Here is a 19,685-nt window from a genome sequence, read left to right on the forward strand (position 1 = left end):
TTTCATTCACTGGACCAAAATTTATTGGCTGCATTTTGTGTCAGTCAGTTTCCTAGGCACTTGGGGTACTTCAAATTACAAAACAAAGTTAGCTGTTCCGCTGGAGCTGACATTCTAGCGGGGAAAGGCAGCAGGTCCATATAAACACGACAAGTGAGTGGCTATATTAGAGGTCAGAACTGCTTTAGGAGAAAAACTTAAAAGGGCCGGTGAGGAGCCAGCGAGCACTGGCGCAGGGATAGCCATGTGAAGGCTCCGGGAAGCAGATCAGAGGTAAGATAGGCTCCTGCTAACACTTTATGCTAACAAAGAATAAAAGAGGATGTCTGTGCATAGCCGGAAATCGCACATTTACTTCTTTCTGGTGTTCTTCAACAAGCATGATGATTTTCGGATGGAACATCCTAAACGAATTTGAGAACATTTCAACATCATGGTGATTTATTTGGGAAAGTGAATTTGAAGTGGAACCCTACAAGATAACAAGGCCAGAGTGATTCATGGGGGAAATGAAAGTAGGATTAGAGTGCCAAGTTGCAAAACAAGGCCACAGCGACCCCCGTGGGAAAGCAAATTAGGATGAGGTTGAAAGTAAAACGAAGCAAACACACAAGGGGACCAGCATCAGATGATGATAGGAATTTTAATGTGCAGAATCTACCCGGTGCCTTCTGGAGAGCTGTGGTTAATATCTGGTAAAAATCATTTAGGTAATGGCTTATGATTTGTGTTTATAACCAATCACAAACTACAGACAAAATATAATTATTGTTTGCAAGGGTCTCCAATCAGAATTTTAGATCTGAGATTCTCAAAAAGAGATGAAAACTTCTTTGGGCACTTACTTCCAATTTCTTGGGAGTTATTGAACAATAAAATTGTATTATATTCATGATACAGGTAAAGAGAATTCTTACGTGACACCATTATCAGAAATGTGAGGACGAAAAGAGAACATTTCAAAGAATATTCATTAAAGTGTGTAACAGCTGAAGCCAGGATAACTGTAAGTTATAACTTACAGAGGAACTTGTGTTATAAGAATGGTGTCTCCTGGGGTGATGGCTCCGTAGGGATCCTTTTAGGATGTTCACAACACCTGGTGTAAGGCTTACCAAGGGCTGGCCATTTGTCCATTATGAGGAAGGCAATCTAAGTTGTTATGCAGTTGCTGCTTTCTGCTGGGACATAGAAAATTGCAGAAGGATCCCATTTTAACTCCTTCTAAGCCACAGCAACTGAAGTCTCTAAATAGACATATTTAACATTAAAACATTAAATGAAATTAAATCTATGTGACCTAATACAATGAACAATACTTTCCAGCCAAAGTAATGCTTTTCTTTCACTGCTGTTGTGTCATGATATTACCAGGAAACCTCGGGAGAGAGAGAGAAAGTCGTTTAAGGAACAATCTGCAGGTTTTATTCAGTTAAAATCAACTATCAGTTAATTCTAGAAATAGTAATTATCTCTAACTAGAGTTAGAGAATGGACATTTTAATAAATGGAGGTTAGATTAATCTGTGGTTAAAGTTGCCAATAATGTGCATTAATTCACATGGAACACAGTCTGAAAAGAAGATATCAAGATATTAAGTGAACCCTATAATGATTAGGCTTTATTTTTCAATGACTTGGGAAGATCTTCAGTATCTTATAGTCCTTGGGGTCAGCATATAACTATCAACTGCTGGTTGTACAGGAAGAAATTATGGGAAATTGGACTGTATTTGTACTGGCCCAAGTCATGCCTTTGAAATTGTGTTTTGGGGGTCAAATGAATATAACTGTTTTCATACATATGTAAACAAAAATGTACGTGAAAAAAAACCCAGTCAGTTGTTAAAGCTGTCAGTCTCACTGGTTTTCACACAGATGAAGATTTCCTATTCTAAAATCATGCTTAAAAGAATATGAATGAGTTTCAGGACTCACCACGTAATTGACATTTCTTCATTCAATGTCTTTTCACATTGAATAACCAGAAAGAAAATGTGAAAGAAGAAAGATTATCACAATAGAAAGAGGGAGAGATCTGAGATAGACCTGGAGAAAATGAGCTCCGAGATTGTGACATGGCTTTTGACCTAAATCTGAAAGCAGGGAAATATTTCATAATGTAGTCACGACGGTAGCTAACACTTATCAAAGAGTTACATGGTGCTTGGTACCCAAAGAAGCATTTTACATTCAATTCCTCAGGCATGAAGTTTATTCACTCAATCAACTAACTTATCAAACCCTTACTATGTGCAAAGCTCTGTACACAGTGATTCTACACAAGGCTGGTTTTGTCATTTGGTGGAACAATTCTTCACTGTGTGCATCCGCCCTATGCAGTGCAAAGTGATTGGCACCATTACCCTTGAGTACTGGTAGGGCTCCCTGGCCGTGCTTGACATCCAGATATGCCTCTTCACATATTTCTAAATTCATGGCCGAGGCAGCACCAACCCCAGCTGTAAACCCCTGCCTGCCAGAGCGAGAAGGACGTGATCTCTCTCCTGCAGGATCTGGGGTTGGTACCACCATGTCCCATGTGATTAGAGATGTGTGGGGATGTGTATCCATTGCAGCAGGTAATAAAGCTGTGATTGTCCTCAAAGCTAATACTAACACGGTGTCTGAGGCACTGAGGCAAGTCCCCCGGGTATGCTACCTCTCTCAAACCTCCAGGAGAGATCCCACTATTATCTCCATTCACAAGTGAGAAAACTGAGGCAAAAAGAGGTTAAATAACTGCCAAGAATTCCCCAACCAGAAAGTAATAGAGCTGGGGCTCAAACAGGCTGCCAGGCTGCAGAGTCAGCCTGTAAGCCCAGGGAGCAGACGTCCTAAAAATCCCTCCCAGGACAGCACTACCAAACATGCCAGCTTTTTAAAAAAATTTTTAAAAAATTAAATGCATGGCTGAGCAGGGGGCTTGAAACAAGGCTCTAAAACTATAGAGAGACAAAAGCTTTGAAACTAAAACTACAGCTTTTATCAGACCACAACATGGGCATTGGGGTTCAAACCTGCCAGTCCACACACTGCAGCAGGCAGCGGCTGGAGACACCCAAAAAAGCCACTTACTGGGAAATCGGCCTGCTCAGCGGAGGCTGGGACAGGGTGGCACTGCCTGGGTTTTCCTTCAGATGCCTTAATGAGGGAGTGAATCCTTAGCTATCTCAGATCTTTGTTCAAATATCATCACCTTCTCCTTGAATCCTACCCTGACCACCCAATTTAAATTGTGAATTGCTGCCATCCCAAATTTACATTACCCTGAGATATTATTTCATAGCACATGTGCTTTCACATATTAAGTTTATAAATAAGTCTTAAATTATTATTATTATTAATATAATTATTAGGTACTAATTAATTAAGCTTCACAAAGACAGGGATTTTGTATGTTTTGTTCACAGATATATTCCCAGAACCCAGAATCTGTAGCTGGAAGTTTCAGCTTTGGCTAAGATGCAGCAGCAGGAAGAAAGGAAGTGTTCTTTGAGCGTATTATTCACCCCAGGCTTGCTTTCATCTGCTGGTTAGCAGGCTGCTATCTATGGGCCGCAAAGTTAAAAGTAGCCAACCGTGAAAATGGCGAATGCATATCTAGGAGTACAAGAACGAGTTTTACAAAATACGTAGCCATAGATCACTTCTAATCTTGGAAAAATCTATCTGTCACAGAACTTGCTAGAGAGAGACTGACTGTTCTTTCCACGTCCCTTTTCACACTCATTCTTCTTCCGCTCGGTACATACAGAAAAGGGACACATCTCACACATACTCTGAATCTCACAGTGTGCCTTTCTCAAGGGATACAAACTCCCAGGGTACAAAAGAAAGAGACAACTAGAAATATTGGTACAAGTGAGAAGGAAGCAAATCCTCTACTGATTGCATCACAAATCTTTTTGCCATTGAAGGAGAAAATAATCGATTTATCAGATGACAACATATAAACCTAATTTCCAAGAGTAGGGCCTTATTTTCTTTCTTAATCCTATTGGATCTCTTTCTTGAATTCCATACTCTCTCTCCTACATACTGAAACAAAATAATCCTCATTTCTTTTCCTTTTACTCTTTGGACTCTGCCTCTTCTTACAGATTGCTCATGCTATGTTGCCTCTTAAAGTCAGTGTTTCTCTTCATTCTAGCCTAGTTCTCTTATATTCTGTCTCTACTTCCACCCTTGAAAGATTTCACCCATTCCTAAAGCTTCAGTGATAAAGATTTGGCTTTATCTCTTACAATATTTATTTATTTACAGCATTTTATTTGGAGTTTCTCTTTCTAGAGCACCTACTGGGTTTAGTTTTAGATAAACATTCTTTTTCAGTTCACATCTTCCTGTTGAGAGAAACTGAATGATGTTCATTTCACTAAGAGATTTTCAGGATCCAAATTCTTTCAAAAGAAGTTCTGAGATGACGACAAGTTGGAATAATTAGGAAAATGATGTCATAATCTCAGCATGTCAAACACTGAATGCATCATCTGTTTCCCTATTTCAAACTGTGGTTTGGTAATACTGATCACAGAAGAGTGGATAAAAGTGGGTGGAGGTTGGAAAGAGAGGTGGATGTCAGAAAGAAAAGGAGGGAAACCAATGAGGTTATTCTTAAAACTATCCGGGGAAAAGTACAGAATTGGAATGATGAGGAAGGATGGAATTCAGAGCTGTGGTTCTCAACATGTGTTATTACCATGGGTCATTCACAGATGACAAAATACTGCTGTCAGTTATATCCTTCAATGCACAGAATGATTATCAAGGTGGCACATGTGAGAAGTTCATGGATATTTCAGCATCTCTGTGGCAAAAGTGACGTTATACACTTTCCCACAATGGAGATTTTTATATACAGATCCATCCCCAGCCTCTCTTGAGAATCACTGTAGCAGAGTTCCAGGTGCCAAGACTTGTCAATGGTGTGAAAGCTGGAGCAGGAGAGATTGTCATCTTAGGGTCACTGCTCTTAGTTTTCAAGTCTGAGTGTCAAGAGGATTGGTGATTCCTATCAGTGTAAAGGCAAATCAGAATGATGAGTATGTAAGATGAAAGCAATAAATTACTTTTTGTTTAATTTTATCCCCTAAATGAGGAGAGATTTTTTTCTTCTGATTATAAACATAATATCTGATGAAGCCAAGGAAAATCAATATTAAAAAGAAGCAGTTGTATGCTATAGTATAAAACTTTGAGTACCTTTTGACAACCTGCACATCAAAATGTCTTCCACTTTAAATTCCCATCAATAACACAAGAGAATTTCCATTCCAATCTTCGGCAGTAATGGGATTTTTCAAATACAGAAAGACTGACGCGTTGTTGGAAAAGTCCAGTAGAGAAGACTCAAACTGATCAGAGTGGCTGTCTGGAGTTCAGTAAAGAGGCCAGAGCGAAAGTGTTTGTTTGGAAGCTATTTCCATGGTTATTTACTAGAATAAGTCATGATAATTAATGCCAATTTTGAAAGAAAAAAGGAAATAACCTAAGTGCCCATCAATGGATTAATGGATAAAGAAGATGTGATATATATACACAACGGAATGTTAGCCATAAAAAAGATGAAATCTTGCCATTTGTGACAACGTGGATGGACTTTGAGGGTATTATGCTAAGCAAAATAAGTCAGATGGAGAAAGTCAAATACTGTATGATTTCACTCATAAGTAGAAGATAATAACGACAATAACAAACAAACACATAGATACAGAGATTAGATTGGTGGTTACCAGAAGGGAAACGGGGAGGGAGGCGGGAAGGAGGGGTGAGTGGGCAGGTGTGTATGGCGATGGATGGTAATTAGTCTTTGGATGGTGAGCATGATGTAGTCTGCATAGAAACTGAAATATAATGATGTATGCCTGAAATTTATATAATGTTATAAAGCAATGTTACCTCAAGAAAAAAAGAAAAGAAAAAAGGAGGAAAAAGTATGTAAGGCAAGAAAATTGATAGATCCAAGTTTCTATCCTAACAAAATGTCAGCATTTGGAGGGTGGGAGAAAGGAAGAGATCTACAGAAAAAGCTAAACAGAAATCGCCAGTGAAGTAGCAGGAGAAGAAGAGAGCAATGCAACAGAAGGCGAGGTAGACGAAACTTTTTCAGAACACCACATAATAATAATTAGCACTTGAATCATTCTGTATCCCAAAGTCTCAAAGCACTTTGCAGTCTAATCATTTGAATTTTAGAATACCCTGGGTACAGAGAGAGTAATTCAATAGGAGAACTTGGATAAAAAGAAATAAGATGGATAGTCTAAAAGTTTACTCAACCTTGGCAATTTCGAGAACTCAAAACCTTGGGTTAAGAAAGGAAATGTTGACTCTCTTCTAAATTACTGTACATATAATATTTACACATTCTCAATTTCAGATGATTTCCAGAGTCATAGTTCAGCAGCTGCAGTTTAAAAGCTATGAATTTAAACATTTCAGTATAACAGCTAAGGAACTTGTTCTCAGAAAACAAAAATCCCAGAAGACACTGAGAGTCCCCAAGCTTCACAGGTTCACCCACCATCTCTGACTTTGTTTTCCACATGGGGCTGTGGAGAGGTTCACCTGAGGATGAGTCAGCGAATCTTGAACATTTCAAGAGACTATGTGAACCCCCCTTTTCAACGAGTTTACATTTAAATTAACATACACTTAAAATTTTTTTTGTTTGTACAGTTCTAGCATTTTGACACGTGTAGATTTATGTAATGTCCATCACAATTAGGGTATGGAAGAGTCTCATCTCCCCCCAAACCTCCCATACTATTCCTCTAAAATCACACAACCTCCTCACTCCTAGCCCCTGGCAAGCACTAACGTGTTCTCCATCTCTAGAGAGTTTGTCTTTTCCAAAATGTAATATAATCAGGATTGTACAGTATGTAACCTTTCAAGACTGACTTCTTTCAGTCACCATAATGCCTCAGAGATGCTTCAGTCTTGTTGCATGTATCAATATTTCATTGCAGAGTAGTATTCCATGATATGGAAGTACCATGGTTCATTCATCCATTCACTCACTGAAAGACATTTGAGTTGATTCCAGGTTTTGGCCATCATGAACACAGTCTCTATAAATATGTATGTACAAACTTGTGTGAACATATGTTTATATTTTTACCTGGGTAAATACCCAGGATTCTTTCAAAAGAAAAGAGTGAGGTTTCTGGGTCATATGGTAAGTATACATTTATTTTTATAAGAAGCTGATACAGTGATTTCCAGAGCGTCTCTATTTTTTTGCACTATTTTGCTTCAGCAGTGAACAAGAGATCCAGTTGTTCTGCATACTCACCAGCACTTGATGTTGTCAATATAGTCACATACGCATATATCTGCACACATATATGGATGTATATTTAACATCAGTTATTCTAAGAGGTTGTGGTGTCCTATAGTGGTTTTAATTTGCATTTCCCTAATGGTTCATGATGTTGAACATCTTGTCATGTGCTTATTTACTGTCCATATATCCTCTTTGGTAAAGTGCCCAAACATGTTTTCTTCCCACTTCTTAATTGGATTGCTAGCTTTTTTGACTGTTGATTTTGAGTGTTCTTTGTATACTTTCAACACAAGTTCTGCTTTGCAAATACCGCCCCTCCACCCAGTTCATAGTTTATCTTTTCATTCTTTAACTGTCATTCACAGAGCAAAAGTTTTAAATTTCTTTTCTTTTTTTATGTCATTTTTCATTTAGTTTTCTTTCTAGAGCTACTTATTCTCTGCCTCCATTTGTTTCCTTGAGCATCTATGTATCCAGATAAACTGATGTTATTAAAATAATTTGACCTTTTAGCTATACTTAAAACAATGTCTCTGAGCTCATCTCTTCTGTAAGTGTTCATCTACTGAAAGCTTTTCCTGGCAGCAACCGATGTTCTGCTTTCTCATGCCTTTATCTCTTAACTCTGTTTCAATTGATTGTTGTATGTTATCTGTGTATCCCCTAGCAGGGAAAACAGGGAGTTCTTATACAGGGTGGTTATTAGTGTGAATAATTTAATACTTATTATTCATCCCATGTATTATTTTCCAAGGCAATGTAGTAAGCCTGACAATTTTTGAAGATTGAGTTACATTCCAACCACGAATAAGATTATTGTAGTAGGATAAATAGCAGAAAATTATCATTTAGCAAGGGGATCCTAAAAGAGTGATAGGAATTGCTGTGTTATCAATATAATTGGTATGATTTAAAGGTCAAAACAAAAGAAGATAATCTGAAAATACAGGCTTGGAATTAACCCTGTGAAGAGATTTATCTCATGCTTCTGTATTTAGAGAGCGTTAAATGCAAGACACTCAAAATCAATGGAAATCTATTCAACTTTAAAGATCCTTTATGACTAAGAAACAGCATCTGCTGCTCAGAAAAAAATGAGTCAAGGAATCACTTTCAAAGGTGAGACAGCTTGGAAAGTGTTTGCCTGCTAAATGACAAGATGAAATTAAATTAACAAGTATAGTCTAACCTAGTTATGACCCAATTGATCTGCTAAAGATCCACTGAGACTCTTGAATAACATACACTAAGAAATTAGGACAAGCATGATTCCTGTAAGCCACAATACTTGCAATGTGTCTCTTGGAGTTTTCTAATTAACCCCAGTGAAATTTCAAACATGATTTTTCTATTGCCTTAAGTGGTAAGGAAAAAAAAAAAGGTGTCAGGTAGGACTATGATGTGCTGATCTTTACTTGGAGAATTGCAGCTGCTGACCCGCTGTCATTGGCGATCACTTTGATGTGTGGAAGGATGAATGGATTTGTGCTGGTACACCTCCATGCTTAGCTTGGCTCCTTTGTGTTAAATTGTTAACATTTGCAAAAAGTTCAGGAGACATCTACGAGAAGATGAACAGACGAACTCTGATGATTCAGGAAAAAAAATAATACTCTGAGGTCTCCATGGATATGTTCCAACTGGGAAGTATAAATCTTTAATTTTCAAACAGTAAGTATTACTTTTAATCACACACATGCACAGACATGCATGTATACGTCCATGCACGCATACACACGCAAATTTTTCACAGCTGATAATTAACTGCCTAATTTTTTGCCTCAATTTGAAAAACTCTGGGCAGCTTAAGCCTGCTCAGAGTTTTCTTTCTTAAAAGGTAAGCTTTTTTTCTTTTTTTTTGAGGAAGATTAGCCCTGAGCTAAGTGCTGCCAATCCTCCTCTTTTTGCTGAGGAAGACTGGCCCTGAGCTGACATCTGTGCCCACCTTCCTCTACTTTGTACGTGGGATGCGTACCACAGCATGGCTTGCCAAGCGGTGCCATGTCCCCACCCAGGATCTGAACCGGTGAACCCTGGGCCACCGAAGCAGAACATGTGCACTTAACCACTGTGCCACCGGGCTGGCCCCCAAAAGTAAGATTTCTTATATTTCAAAAGTATTTAGTTTACTACAGCAGAATATAAACACAACTGATACTTTAAAATGAATAAGGTTATTACTAATATAATTAAAAGAACATCCACTAATTGAAAAATGGGGGTGAATATGAACATAAATATTCTTAAATTACCAGCAAATTATGTGATAAAGATAGCTCAAAATTATTCTCTGCAATTAATCTAGACAATAATACAATAATTTGCATGTTGGTAGTAGCAATTAAAAAGATCAACACATTTTACTGATTAGAAAAGAATAGTGTTCGCATTGGGGCCAATTTGCTCATGTACATAATAAAGTAAATAGAAACTTTGTGTTTATGTCATAATAAAAATAAATTAAAACCATACACTCTGGGTAAGAAAAAGTATATAAATATATTCTAAAGTGTGACATACTAGTTACGTGCAATCTTTAATGGAATCATATTTTTTTTAATTAAAAAATATGCAATTAATTAGGGATTTACTACCTGACTCCTTGGAACCTTTGTTTCTTTTTCATCCTAGGAAATTAATGGAATTATCTGAGGCTCCAAAATCTGCTCTCAACAAGCCTCCAGGATGAGTGCCCACTTTCAAAGGCATCAGCATTCTGGAAGCATCTCAGGGCACAGTCCTGTTCTCCAGGTGCGAGGAGATGTTGAGGAGGAGTTTGGGTCTAAATGGAGAACACACCAGGCCCTGAGGAATGACCCCCATCTGATGAGGACGACAAATGACATGCCTTCCTAACAAAAGCTGTCAGCTGTCACTGACTTATCCAGGAAATCATCTATGACATTCTCATAATACAGATGAGATTCATGAGAACGTACAGTGAAGGACCAAGCATTGATCTCTTTTAATCAAACTTCTACTTCTGTGTCATTCAAAATTTGAGGAAACAACTTAATAATTGAAGAAATCAAAGCTTAGTTGAATGTTTTAGTGAATAAAAAATGGTATAATACGTTGAAACATGAACTTCTGTGTGTGGCCCTGGCCCATCAAACCTTTTCCTCTTCCTGGCTAACCCCTAATTATTGTTCAGGCAAAGTATGAATTCTACAACCCTTTCCTACTGGGTTGCTCAGCCCCACCATTCTCCTCCTGCAGCGCCATATTCATTCACATCCATTCCATTTTACTTGCTCAACAAGGCCTCCCCAAGGGACAGTGAGCAGCCTAATGTTAGGGGCTTTCTCAGTGCACAGCACCTGGCTAGCAGACACTTCACATTTGGAGGGATGAGTAAATAGCAGAAAAATGAGATTGTGGTTCTGGCGTCAACAAGCTCTGTGGCTCTGAGAAGTCACTTAACCCCTCTCAACCTTAAAATTAAAAAAGGCGACTAGAAATTGAGTAGGCAGTCAGGAAAAAAGAACATTCCAGAAAGGGAAAAGAGAATTCAGAAACAGGGAGACATAAGGGAGCAAGGTGTATTCATGGAATAAATAATGATTCAGGAAATTTAGATGGCCTTCAAACTTTGTGCTTTTGACTTTTCATACAACCCCATATTTTTACACTATGTACACTGAGACCCTTAAAGTATAGCTCATTGGTCTAATTTTGACTTTCAGACAAAAGATAAGGAATTCTGGCTTCCAGCTCTTCCAGGATGGCCCCAGCCAGACATTTGCCAGCTTTGCCTGCATTGCAATGATTGTAAGATTCATTTTATTCAGAAATGGAATCAAGTGCTGATACCCATGTGAGAGATGAGCAGGCACCACCTGAAGGAGAAGATAGTGTCTCAGTAGATTCTGACAGCGACAGAATCTGAGAAATTATCCATAGTAGGGATGCAATTGGCTGATCTCTTAGCTTGATATCCCTTCTTCTAGTGGCCATGAGGTTGAAGGTAACTTTTCATAAAGAACCAAGGTAAACTTATAGTTTGCCTAACCCAGTAGTCTCATCTATCAAGAAGATGAGAATGTCAATAGCCACAGGTAAAAAGTGAGTGTCCTGACTGTCACCCCACACCAGTTTCCCACAGCTCACCCTCATCAGCTGCACTGGGCGCCCTGACCTCCCTCCAACCTCTCAAGCTCCCAGCCTTGAGGGTTTCACCCTCTTTTTCTTCACCCTGGACCTCTCTTCCCGTACTCAGTACACGGCTGGCTCAATTCCGCTCTCTACATCTTGGTCATCTACTTGAAGAGTCCGACAACTCCATCTAGAGTAAAACCCTCCATCCCAGGAAGGCACTCTCCCTTTGTTCACTTCATAGCGTATATTCTGTTCCATAACTATTTCTATGCTTGTCTTCCTATTTTCTGCAGGTATCCCCCTCTAGCTTGCAAACTAGGAAGGACCTGGTACATCATAAATGCTCAGTAAAGAATTTTTAAATGAATGAAATGTCCACGTAGAAATAAGCAGAGTCCAAAAAATTACTCTTATTTAAATTTCTGAAGTTGAAAGAAATGGCATAAGGTTAAAAGTATTTGGTGCGATTCTTTTAGTATGGCCATAGCATGTGCATACGTGTATAAACACATCCCCGCAAAAATGTCAGGGCACAGACGCAGCCTGTTGGGGCCACCAATCAACTATGAAATGACAAACAGGAAGCAAAACAATATTGCAAACCACCAAAGCTATGGGGAAAACATAATATCAATTACATTACAATTGTATAAACTGGAATCCTTCCAGAACACGGAAGCTAATCATCTATGAAAAGCAGCTGATACCACACAAAGGAAAACAAGCATTTCTAAGCAATGTACACTATGAACTGGTTCCCCGATTCTGTCAATAAAATTTCAGAAATACTATGGAAAACAGCAGAATGCCAGAAATTATCTGGCCCTGTGCAAAGAATATTCTCCATTTTTATTGCAATCTTTATTGAAGAAATTTTAGTTGTGTAAAAACTTTTAAAGAGATAAACCTCTGTCCTCTGCACTCTTAGAGAAACCATCTTCTGCTGAACATTCTCATTCACAAATATTTGTCTGCATCTGAGATATTATCTCAAGGTACATTCCTACAAGAAGAATTACTGAATCAAAGAGCATGGATTTATATATATATATATTTTATTGTAGCCCTCTAGAAAGAGAGAGTTTTTGATCACTGACCCTCATCATCAATTTCCCCCATTTATTTCAATTCAATAGCAAAAAATGGTACTTTTTAGTTAAACAAACATTGATCATTTTTTTCTTTTATGATTTATCTGTTTATACACATTTTTTGCATTATTCTATCATCATGCTCATCTTGTTCTGAATTTTACAGGCATATTGTTACAAATAATTTTTCCAGGTTTTCACTTGCATTTTAATTTGATGGTGGTGTCAGACATGCCAAAGTTTTGTGTTTTGTGAAGATTTATTTATTGATATTCTCCTTTGAACTTTTTCCATTACTTTTATGCTTACAAAGTTCTCTATCATCTTGAAGCAGATATTCATGTACTTGTTTTCTAGGCATCATTTTTCTTGATTAGGTCTTTAATCCAGCTGATTTAGTGTACTGATCTAACTTAAAATTTTTTCTCTCAAATAGTTAGCTAGTTAGCCAAGAAGCATTGATTGAAACATACTTTATTTCCTACAAGCCACTTTATCATACACTAAGTCCTTTTGACTGCTCTGGTCTGAAAGTTTCTTGTAGTCAACCATGAAAAAAATGAAAGAGAAATAGGAGAAACTGAACAGAAGATAGAATCTGAAAAACTACAAGTGGAAAAAGACAAATTTTTAAAGTAAAATAGCATCTGAACCTTTGAAATACTGTGAACCCCCTCACTGTGAGATGTTCCTATTAAGGGTAAGTCTTGAAGAATTCTTTTAGAATTTTCAACGATTTTTATTTCCTTAAGATGGTCTGTCATCCGGGACTATTTTGCCACACTTTCTTGATAAGTAAACACCATTGCTAGTATTTTCTTTTTGTTACAACGTTTTTCCAAGAAGTCTTCATTCCAGTGGCGTGTGCATCCTCACCAATAAACGTTAAATTTATCTTATTAAATACTGAGAGTTCAGGTTTTGTGAAACATCAGGCTTTCAGTGTGATCTTGTCCAAATTCACACTTTGTAAAATACCAGAAAATTAATCAAAATGCATTACATGAAGTTTTTATATACCCAAATCTTTTGACAAGAGTTATCTAAAACATTTGATTATTTTTCCTAGATATTATTCCAATTTTGATTTTTCTGTCTCATAGACCTAATCCACTTATATGACTAGCCTTGGATATTAATGAAATTCTCAATATCTTCAATTTAGAGAAAATATGAATCCCTGAAAAGACAGCAATTTAGAAATTAATTTAGGAATATAATCTTATTGTTGTACTGGTTTCTAAGATAAAATTGCAATTATATCAACCAGAGACAAAATTTCGGCCCCTAGATAGGCTTCAAAAATTATATCAATGTTAGTAGCAGAACTATTAGGAAAGCTAAATTAAAAAAATAGCTATGAAATACTAAAAGTGATATGAAAATAAATTAACTATAAATACTAAGCTGAAATTTAAAATAAATTTTAGAAACTAGATTGCTTTGACTAGCTCCACTTGTTGCCTGTTATTTGAATTAAAGCTTTTAACCATTTTACCCAAATATAAATATTTCCACTAAAATAGTTATAACCATAACATTTAAAGAGGCTCAGTTTTGTCAATCTCTTTTTTCTTTCTTTCTACATATTTTGATTATAAAGTTATATTAGAAATCTTCATAGAAGTTTATACTTTTGAAATGCATAATGGTAAATTTATGACTATAGCACAGTTTCTTTAATATGTATTCAGCTATATTTTTAATCAGAACTTAAGGGAGTATTAGAAAGGCCTTCGTTTGGAAAAAAAACAAAACACTCACCAAATGAAACAAACATCCAAATTCCCCCTGTGTTGCACGTGGCTCTACGGTGCCTGGAAGGGCACAACTGGAGATCATGACTTTGATTAATGACTTATTAAAAGTTCAACATCTTTAAAGAGTGTCTCCATATGTCATTGGATGACATGAAGTAAATTCCGTTCTTCGGATTGTTTGATGACATGAGTTAATTTTATGGGACGATGGGGAGGAGAGAAATAAAGAGATCTATTGTCGCCCGGAGAGAACCAAGGAACTAAATATCCTGCAAGACAATGAGCAGCAGAAGGAAGAACTTTGCACAAAGGAGACAGAGAATGGAGAGGGGGAGAGAAAGGGAGTGGGAGAGGGGATCTAGAGTAATGGTTTTGAAAATGTGGTCCTTGGACCAGCAGTGTCAACAACTCTCGAAAACTTGTAGGAAATACAAATTCCCATGTCCTGCCCAGTTGTGTGGAATCAGAAACTCTACACTGGGGCCTCCACACCTGCATTTTAACAAGGTCTCCAGTGATTCCGACGAACCCTCAAGTTTGAGAACCACAAACATGTCTACTTCAGAATTTTTGCCTCTTCTTCTGATTATTGACCTCAGGGCCTTTAGACATCCAAATGAGGCTTTCTATAGGAGTGCTTTATGTGTAATGAGTTAACCCAATTTGGAAACTAACTTGAACATGTATTCCCCTTACACATGTGATTTGTTTTATAGCTGAGATGTAGTATTTGATTTTTCTTTGGCTTCCTTATCATGACTCGTTTACTTAGTGATTGGAACACATTTTTCACCATTCCACTTGAGGATTTTAATGGAACTAGCATTCTCTTAACATCTGGTTTCTACAATACCGGGAGATTGTTTTTCACTTCATCATCTCCACAATATTTTATAGATTCATGTTAAAGATGATATTATTGGCATCCCACATCGGGATGTCCAGCTCAAAAGCCTGGACGGACCAGCCAGGTGATACGAATGAATGAGGCAAGCCAGGGTTACACAAATATGTCTCAAGACCACAGCTGACTCTCAATCTATCTGTTTTGTACATCTGACTGATTATGTCCCAATTAAGCCATTTAATAAATGCATCCCCTACTTTCTCTTTGTATAGTCTATTTCATTTTTATGGCTCTTTGAAATTCTAAATCATATGACACATACGTTTAAAACTGCTCTGGTTGTGAGGTTGTTTCCACATCATAATCAGTGAAGCTGAGACTCAAACCCAGTTCCTTCTGACTCCAGAGCAGATATTCTTAACTAGCATACATGGGTCTTGCTCTACATTACTTAGGTGTATAAACTTGTGAAGTCTTTTTTTTAAGTTCCTAACGATAGCATAAGTTTCAGGATTGTTCTAGTTAATGAATGGTTTCTTAAAATATCATTAAAAATCAACAAAACCCAAAGAAGACAAAAACAGATAGCCATCAGCTTTTGTTAGCCCAATGATAATTTAATGTATTCCTAAGTTGTAAGATAATAATCACAGGCAATTTCTAAAAGTGCTATGATTCTCTAGGCAATTCTCAGCAGAATGACACTGCTAAGTCATTCTTTGTCATGGTCGAGGGATGCCCTTTAGACCTTAGGTGGGCGTGAATGGCATTCTTCTTAAGTATAGCAGAGACTGGATTTTACATGGACCCCTGTTCCTCACAGTAAGGCTCTATCTAGCCCATTGAAAAGAAATTTAACTCTCAATTCTTCAGCCTTTCCAGCTAAAACTGAAAATACTTAACATATAAATGTATTGTGAAATTTGGCAAACCCGTAGAGACTGCCTCTGAGTTTTGATTTAACCTCTTCTCAGTATACTCCTACACAAATGACATTGGAAATTCTAATTTCTCTATCATGATCAAAAGATAGCATCACGTATCCTAAAGTTACATTCTTGATTTTCTAAAAGGAATATTTTATATGTGAGTATAAATGCTGATGGGGGGTAGAAAATACAGACCTTCTAGAGAAGTGAACAATTTGCTGTTGTAATGCAGGATTGATTAAAAGCTCTGGTGTCGATTTCCACAGTGATTGCTGGTCATTGAATTTTCAGATGCTGAATTCATTAGGGGTAAAAATAATTCGATCTTCTTTCACACTCAGAACACTTTATATAAACTAGAGTCATCCATTTCCCAAACTCCTGACAACATAGGAACCATTAATGTCCAGGAGATATGCCTACTGGGTGACAGATACATCATATACCAAAGACATTTTGAGACGTGCAACAAAAATCTAAAACAACAAAAATCTAAAAATATGCAAGTTTGAATACATGAACTAATTTCGATGATAAGGGATTCTGATTAAGAATCCATGAAAGCGCATGGCATTCTTTTCATAAAGACGGTTCCAATAACACTCCATTAGGATTTCCCCCTGTTAAATTAACTTTACAGACTTCTAATGGATTTCTTAATTAGACTTGTTATTAACAAGAATATTAAATGAATTAAAAACAGCCCTGACAGTCGCTTGTAATAAACAAAAAATGAAAAGCAAGACTTATGCTCCTTACTTTTCTCCATCCAATCCAAAGCTTTTAATAATCTTACAAATTCATTGCAATTAATTATTCAACTGTCAAAGAGTAAAACGCCAGGATCATTATATGCATGTTTGAAGAAGGTCTTGCTATTTCAGAGATGAGGCTGTTGCTGGAGCTGCTGTTCTAGTCTTGCTCTTGAAGAGGCTGCCACAGCTCAACGGTCCACTGTCCTGTAACTCTGTATGGCTTCAGGATATCAACCTAGCATGGCTGCATCTGCAGAAGTACCCTTTCTCTTCCTTCATTTTCTAGGTCAAAAGGAACGTTTAAGCAGGCAAAGGGAATTGCTTTAATTCCAAACTCAGGACGTCTGAATGACCAATCTCTTGGCACATAGAAAGAGACAGAGAACAAGTTTCCTCCCCACTGTGGACCACAGCAAAGCCCTGCCCTTCCATTATCTATAGCTTAAAACCGTAACTATGACTTCACTTTTATTTCAGGGATATGTACATACAATTTGAAGCAATAGGTATGAATGTTACAGATAAAGACTAGGTAGAACAAAGGTAATCTTATTAAAATGAATGGCCGCACAGTGAAGAGTTCTTAAGAGGGAGAGTGTCTCCAAACTCCAGCCAACAGCCTTCCATAGTAGTAACATGGCAGTCTTCCGAAATAAACATGAAACAACAGATAAATAAAGGGGAAAATGTTAAACGTTTTCCCAGGATGAAGAAAAGTAGTGGACTACGCTCTACTCATTCCCTAAACCTCTTTCCTTGCCCCAAGGAGATTTTAAGGTAGAGTAGCTCAAAAAACTAAGTGTGTGGCCACTCTGCAGTGTTCCTTATATCTTAGCAAGAAATAAGAAGGATCCCTTGATAACTAAGAATAGGGACACTCCAGAAAAGTGGCTATAAAATAAATTTCTGTATAGCAAGTGTTTTTATTTCCTTAGCACATATATGTGTTTGAATGCAGAAGGAACAAAAGAATTCAAATTAACATGAAAGAAAACTTTAGGGATGGCCTTGTGTCATCAATCCTTTGTCATTTACCAAATTTTTGGATCCGGGCAGCATAAATTGACATGAACTTGGTTTCTCCTCCCAGGAGAATAAGAAGGAAGCTTTATCTGTCACCTTTATGGCTGCAACATATGGAATTTTGCCTCTGTGGAAATGAATTAGGAACCCCACTGCATTAGCAGCTAGTACATTATTTAAAACCCAAAGAGCCTGATTCTTAGCAAATGCTTCATAATGGTTTATTAATTCTATATTGCTAAGTTTCAAATGTTTTCTTTAATGTAACTACAGATATTAGTGGATATATAGCTATGCCATGAATGCGATATACAGAACCCAGACAAGTCTATTCATTCATTTAACAAATGTGTACTGTGGGGTCTACCACAGGCACAAACAGTTTACTCCTCTCTGTAGTGTCTGCTCCCAAGGAACTCACAGTTTACTGTGAGAATCATTCAAAGCAAGAGTTAAAATACAGCGTGATAAATGCTATGGTTTAGGGAAGCGTAGGTGCTTTCCTCCTTACTCACAAGGTCACGTGATCTGGTTTCAGAGGGTCAGCCTCCAGAGAAGATTATATCTGATCTGTTTTTTGAAAGATGAACGAGGTTGAGACAAGCAAAGAAAGTGAGGGGTGCAGGGATTCTGCAGTCTGGGAGAGAAGACTTTACCAGCACCTGCTCTGTGACAAGGGTTAGAGATGCCGTGGGGAGCAGGCGCCCGTTGTCTGCCCTCCTGAGTTTCCAGTGTTGAGGGTTACATTAAGTTGATTACTTACAATAATTAAATGCAGTAAAAATGAGCCAAATGAACCAGTACAGATTAAGAGGTTGAACTCTGGAATCAGATATCAGGGCTTGAATCCTGGATCATCCCTTGACAGCTGTGAGGTCTTGGGCAAGTTCCTTAGCCTCCCAGTTACATAAGGGTTGATAAGAAAGCACACACAGAGCAGTCGGAGACACACCTGACATGCAGTGTTGAATACATGTCAGCTTTCAATGCTGCAAAGACAAGCACACCCTTCCATGGAGCACGTGATGGGGCTCCCCACCGGAGTTTGGAGGAATCAGGGAAAGTTTCCCTGTGGAGGTGACAGACGAACTGAGACCAGAGGGATGCGAATAGAGGTGGGCATGTGGAGGCTGTGAAAGAAAGGAGAGAGCAAGTAGCAGACACAAGATGGAGGAGAATTTTCTTTGATAGAAAAAGTCTTGGCATTGAGATATGAAGTCATGGGCAAGAGTTAAAATCACCAAGGTTAAAAGTAAGTTGAATAACCCTATTAATAAATGTGCAAAGGATCTGGATAGATATTTCTCCAAAGAATATATACAAATGGCCAGTAAGCACATAAAAAGATGCTTGACGTTATTGGTCATCAGGGAAATGAAAGTCAAATTCACAATGAGACAACACCTCACACTTCCTAAAATGGCTAGAAACTGAAAAGTCAGATAATAAATATCAGTGAGGATGTGGAGAAATTGAAAACTCCTGCACTGCTGACGGGCACGTAAAACAGCACAGCCACTTTGGAAAACAGTTTTTCAGCTCCTCAACTGTTTAAACACAGAGTTGCCACATGAACTAGCAATTCTTCTCTTAGGTATATATGCCAAAAAATTGAAAATAGATGCATAAACAAAAACTTGTACACAAAGGTCTTTGGCAGCACTATTCACAATAGTGGAAAGGTGGAAACAACCCAAATGTCCATCAAAAGTTGAATGGAAAAACAAACTGTCCTTTACCCATATTATGGGATATCATTCAGCAATGGAAAGGAATGAAGTATTACATACGATAATACGGGTGAACCTTGAAAACATTATGCTAAGTATAGGAAGCCAGTCTTTTATGTTTTATGATTAAAACATCTTTAATGTTTTATAATTCCACTCAT

General features: G+C 37.6%; 1 protein-coding gene and 1 long non-coding RNA gene across 3 annotated transcripts in view; one reads left to right on the forward strand and one right to left on the reverse strand.

The window, feature by feature from the left end:
- NALF1 (NALCN channel auxiliary factor 1) overlaps positions 1 to 19,685 on the reverse strand; it is a 615,953-nt gene that overhangs the window by 303,294 nt on the left and 292,974 nt on the right. The gene's annotated exons all lie outside the window — the stretch shown is intronic.
- LOC139046579 (uncharacterized) lies at positions 100 to 10,615 on the forward strand. Its single transcript, XR_011506731.1, has 3 exons — positions 100 to 273; positions 9,159 to 9,385; positions 9,923 to 10,615. It is a non-coding gene; the product is annotated as an uncharacterized lncRNA (long non-coding RNA).

This window comes from Equus asinus, chromosome 11 (assembly GCF_041296235.1).
Source record: "Equus asinus isolate D_3611 breed Donkey chromosome 11, EquAss-T2T_v2, whole genome shotgun sequence".
Taxonomy (NCBI): domain Eukaryota; kingdom Metazoa; phylum Chordata; class Mammalia; order Perissodactyla; family Equidae; genus Equus; species Equus asinus.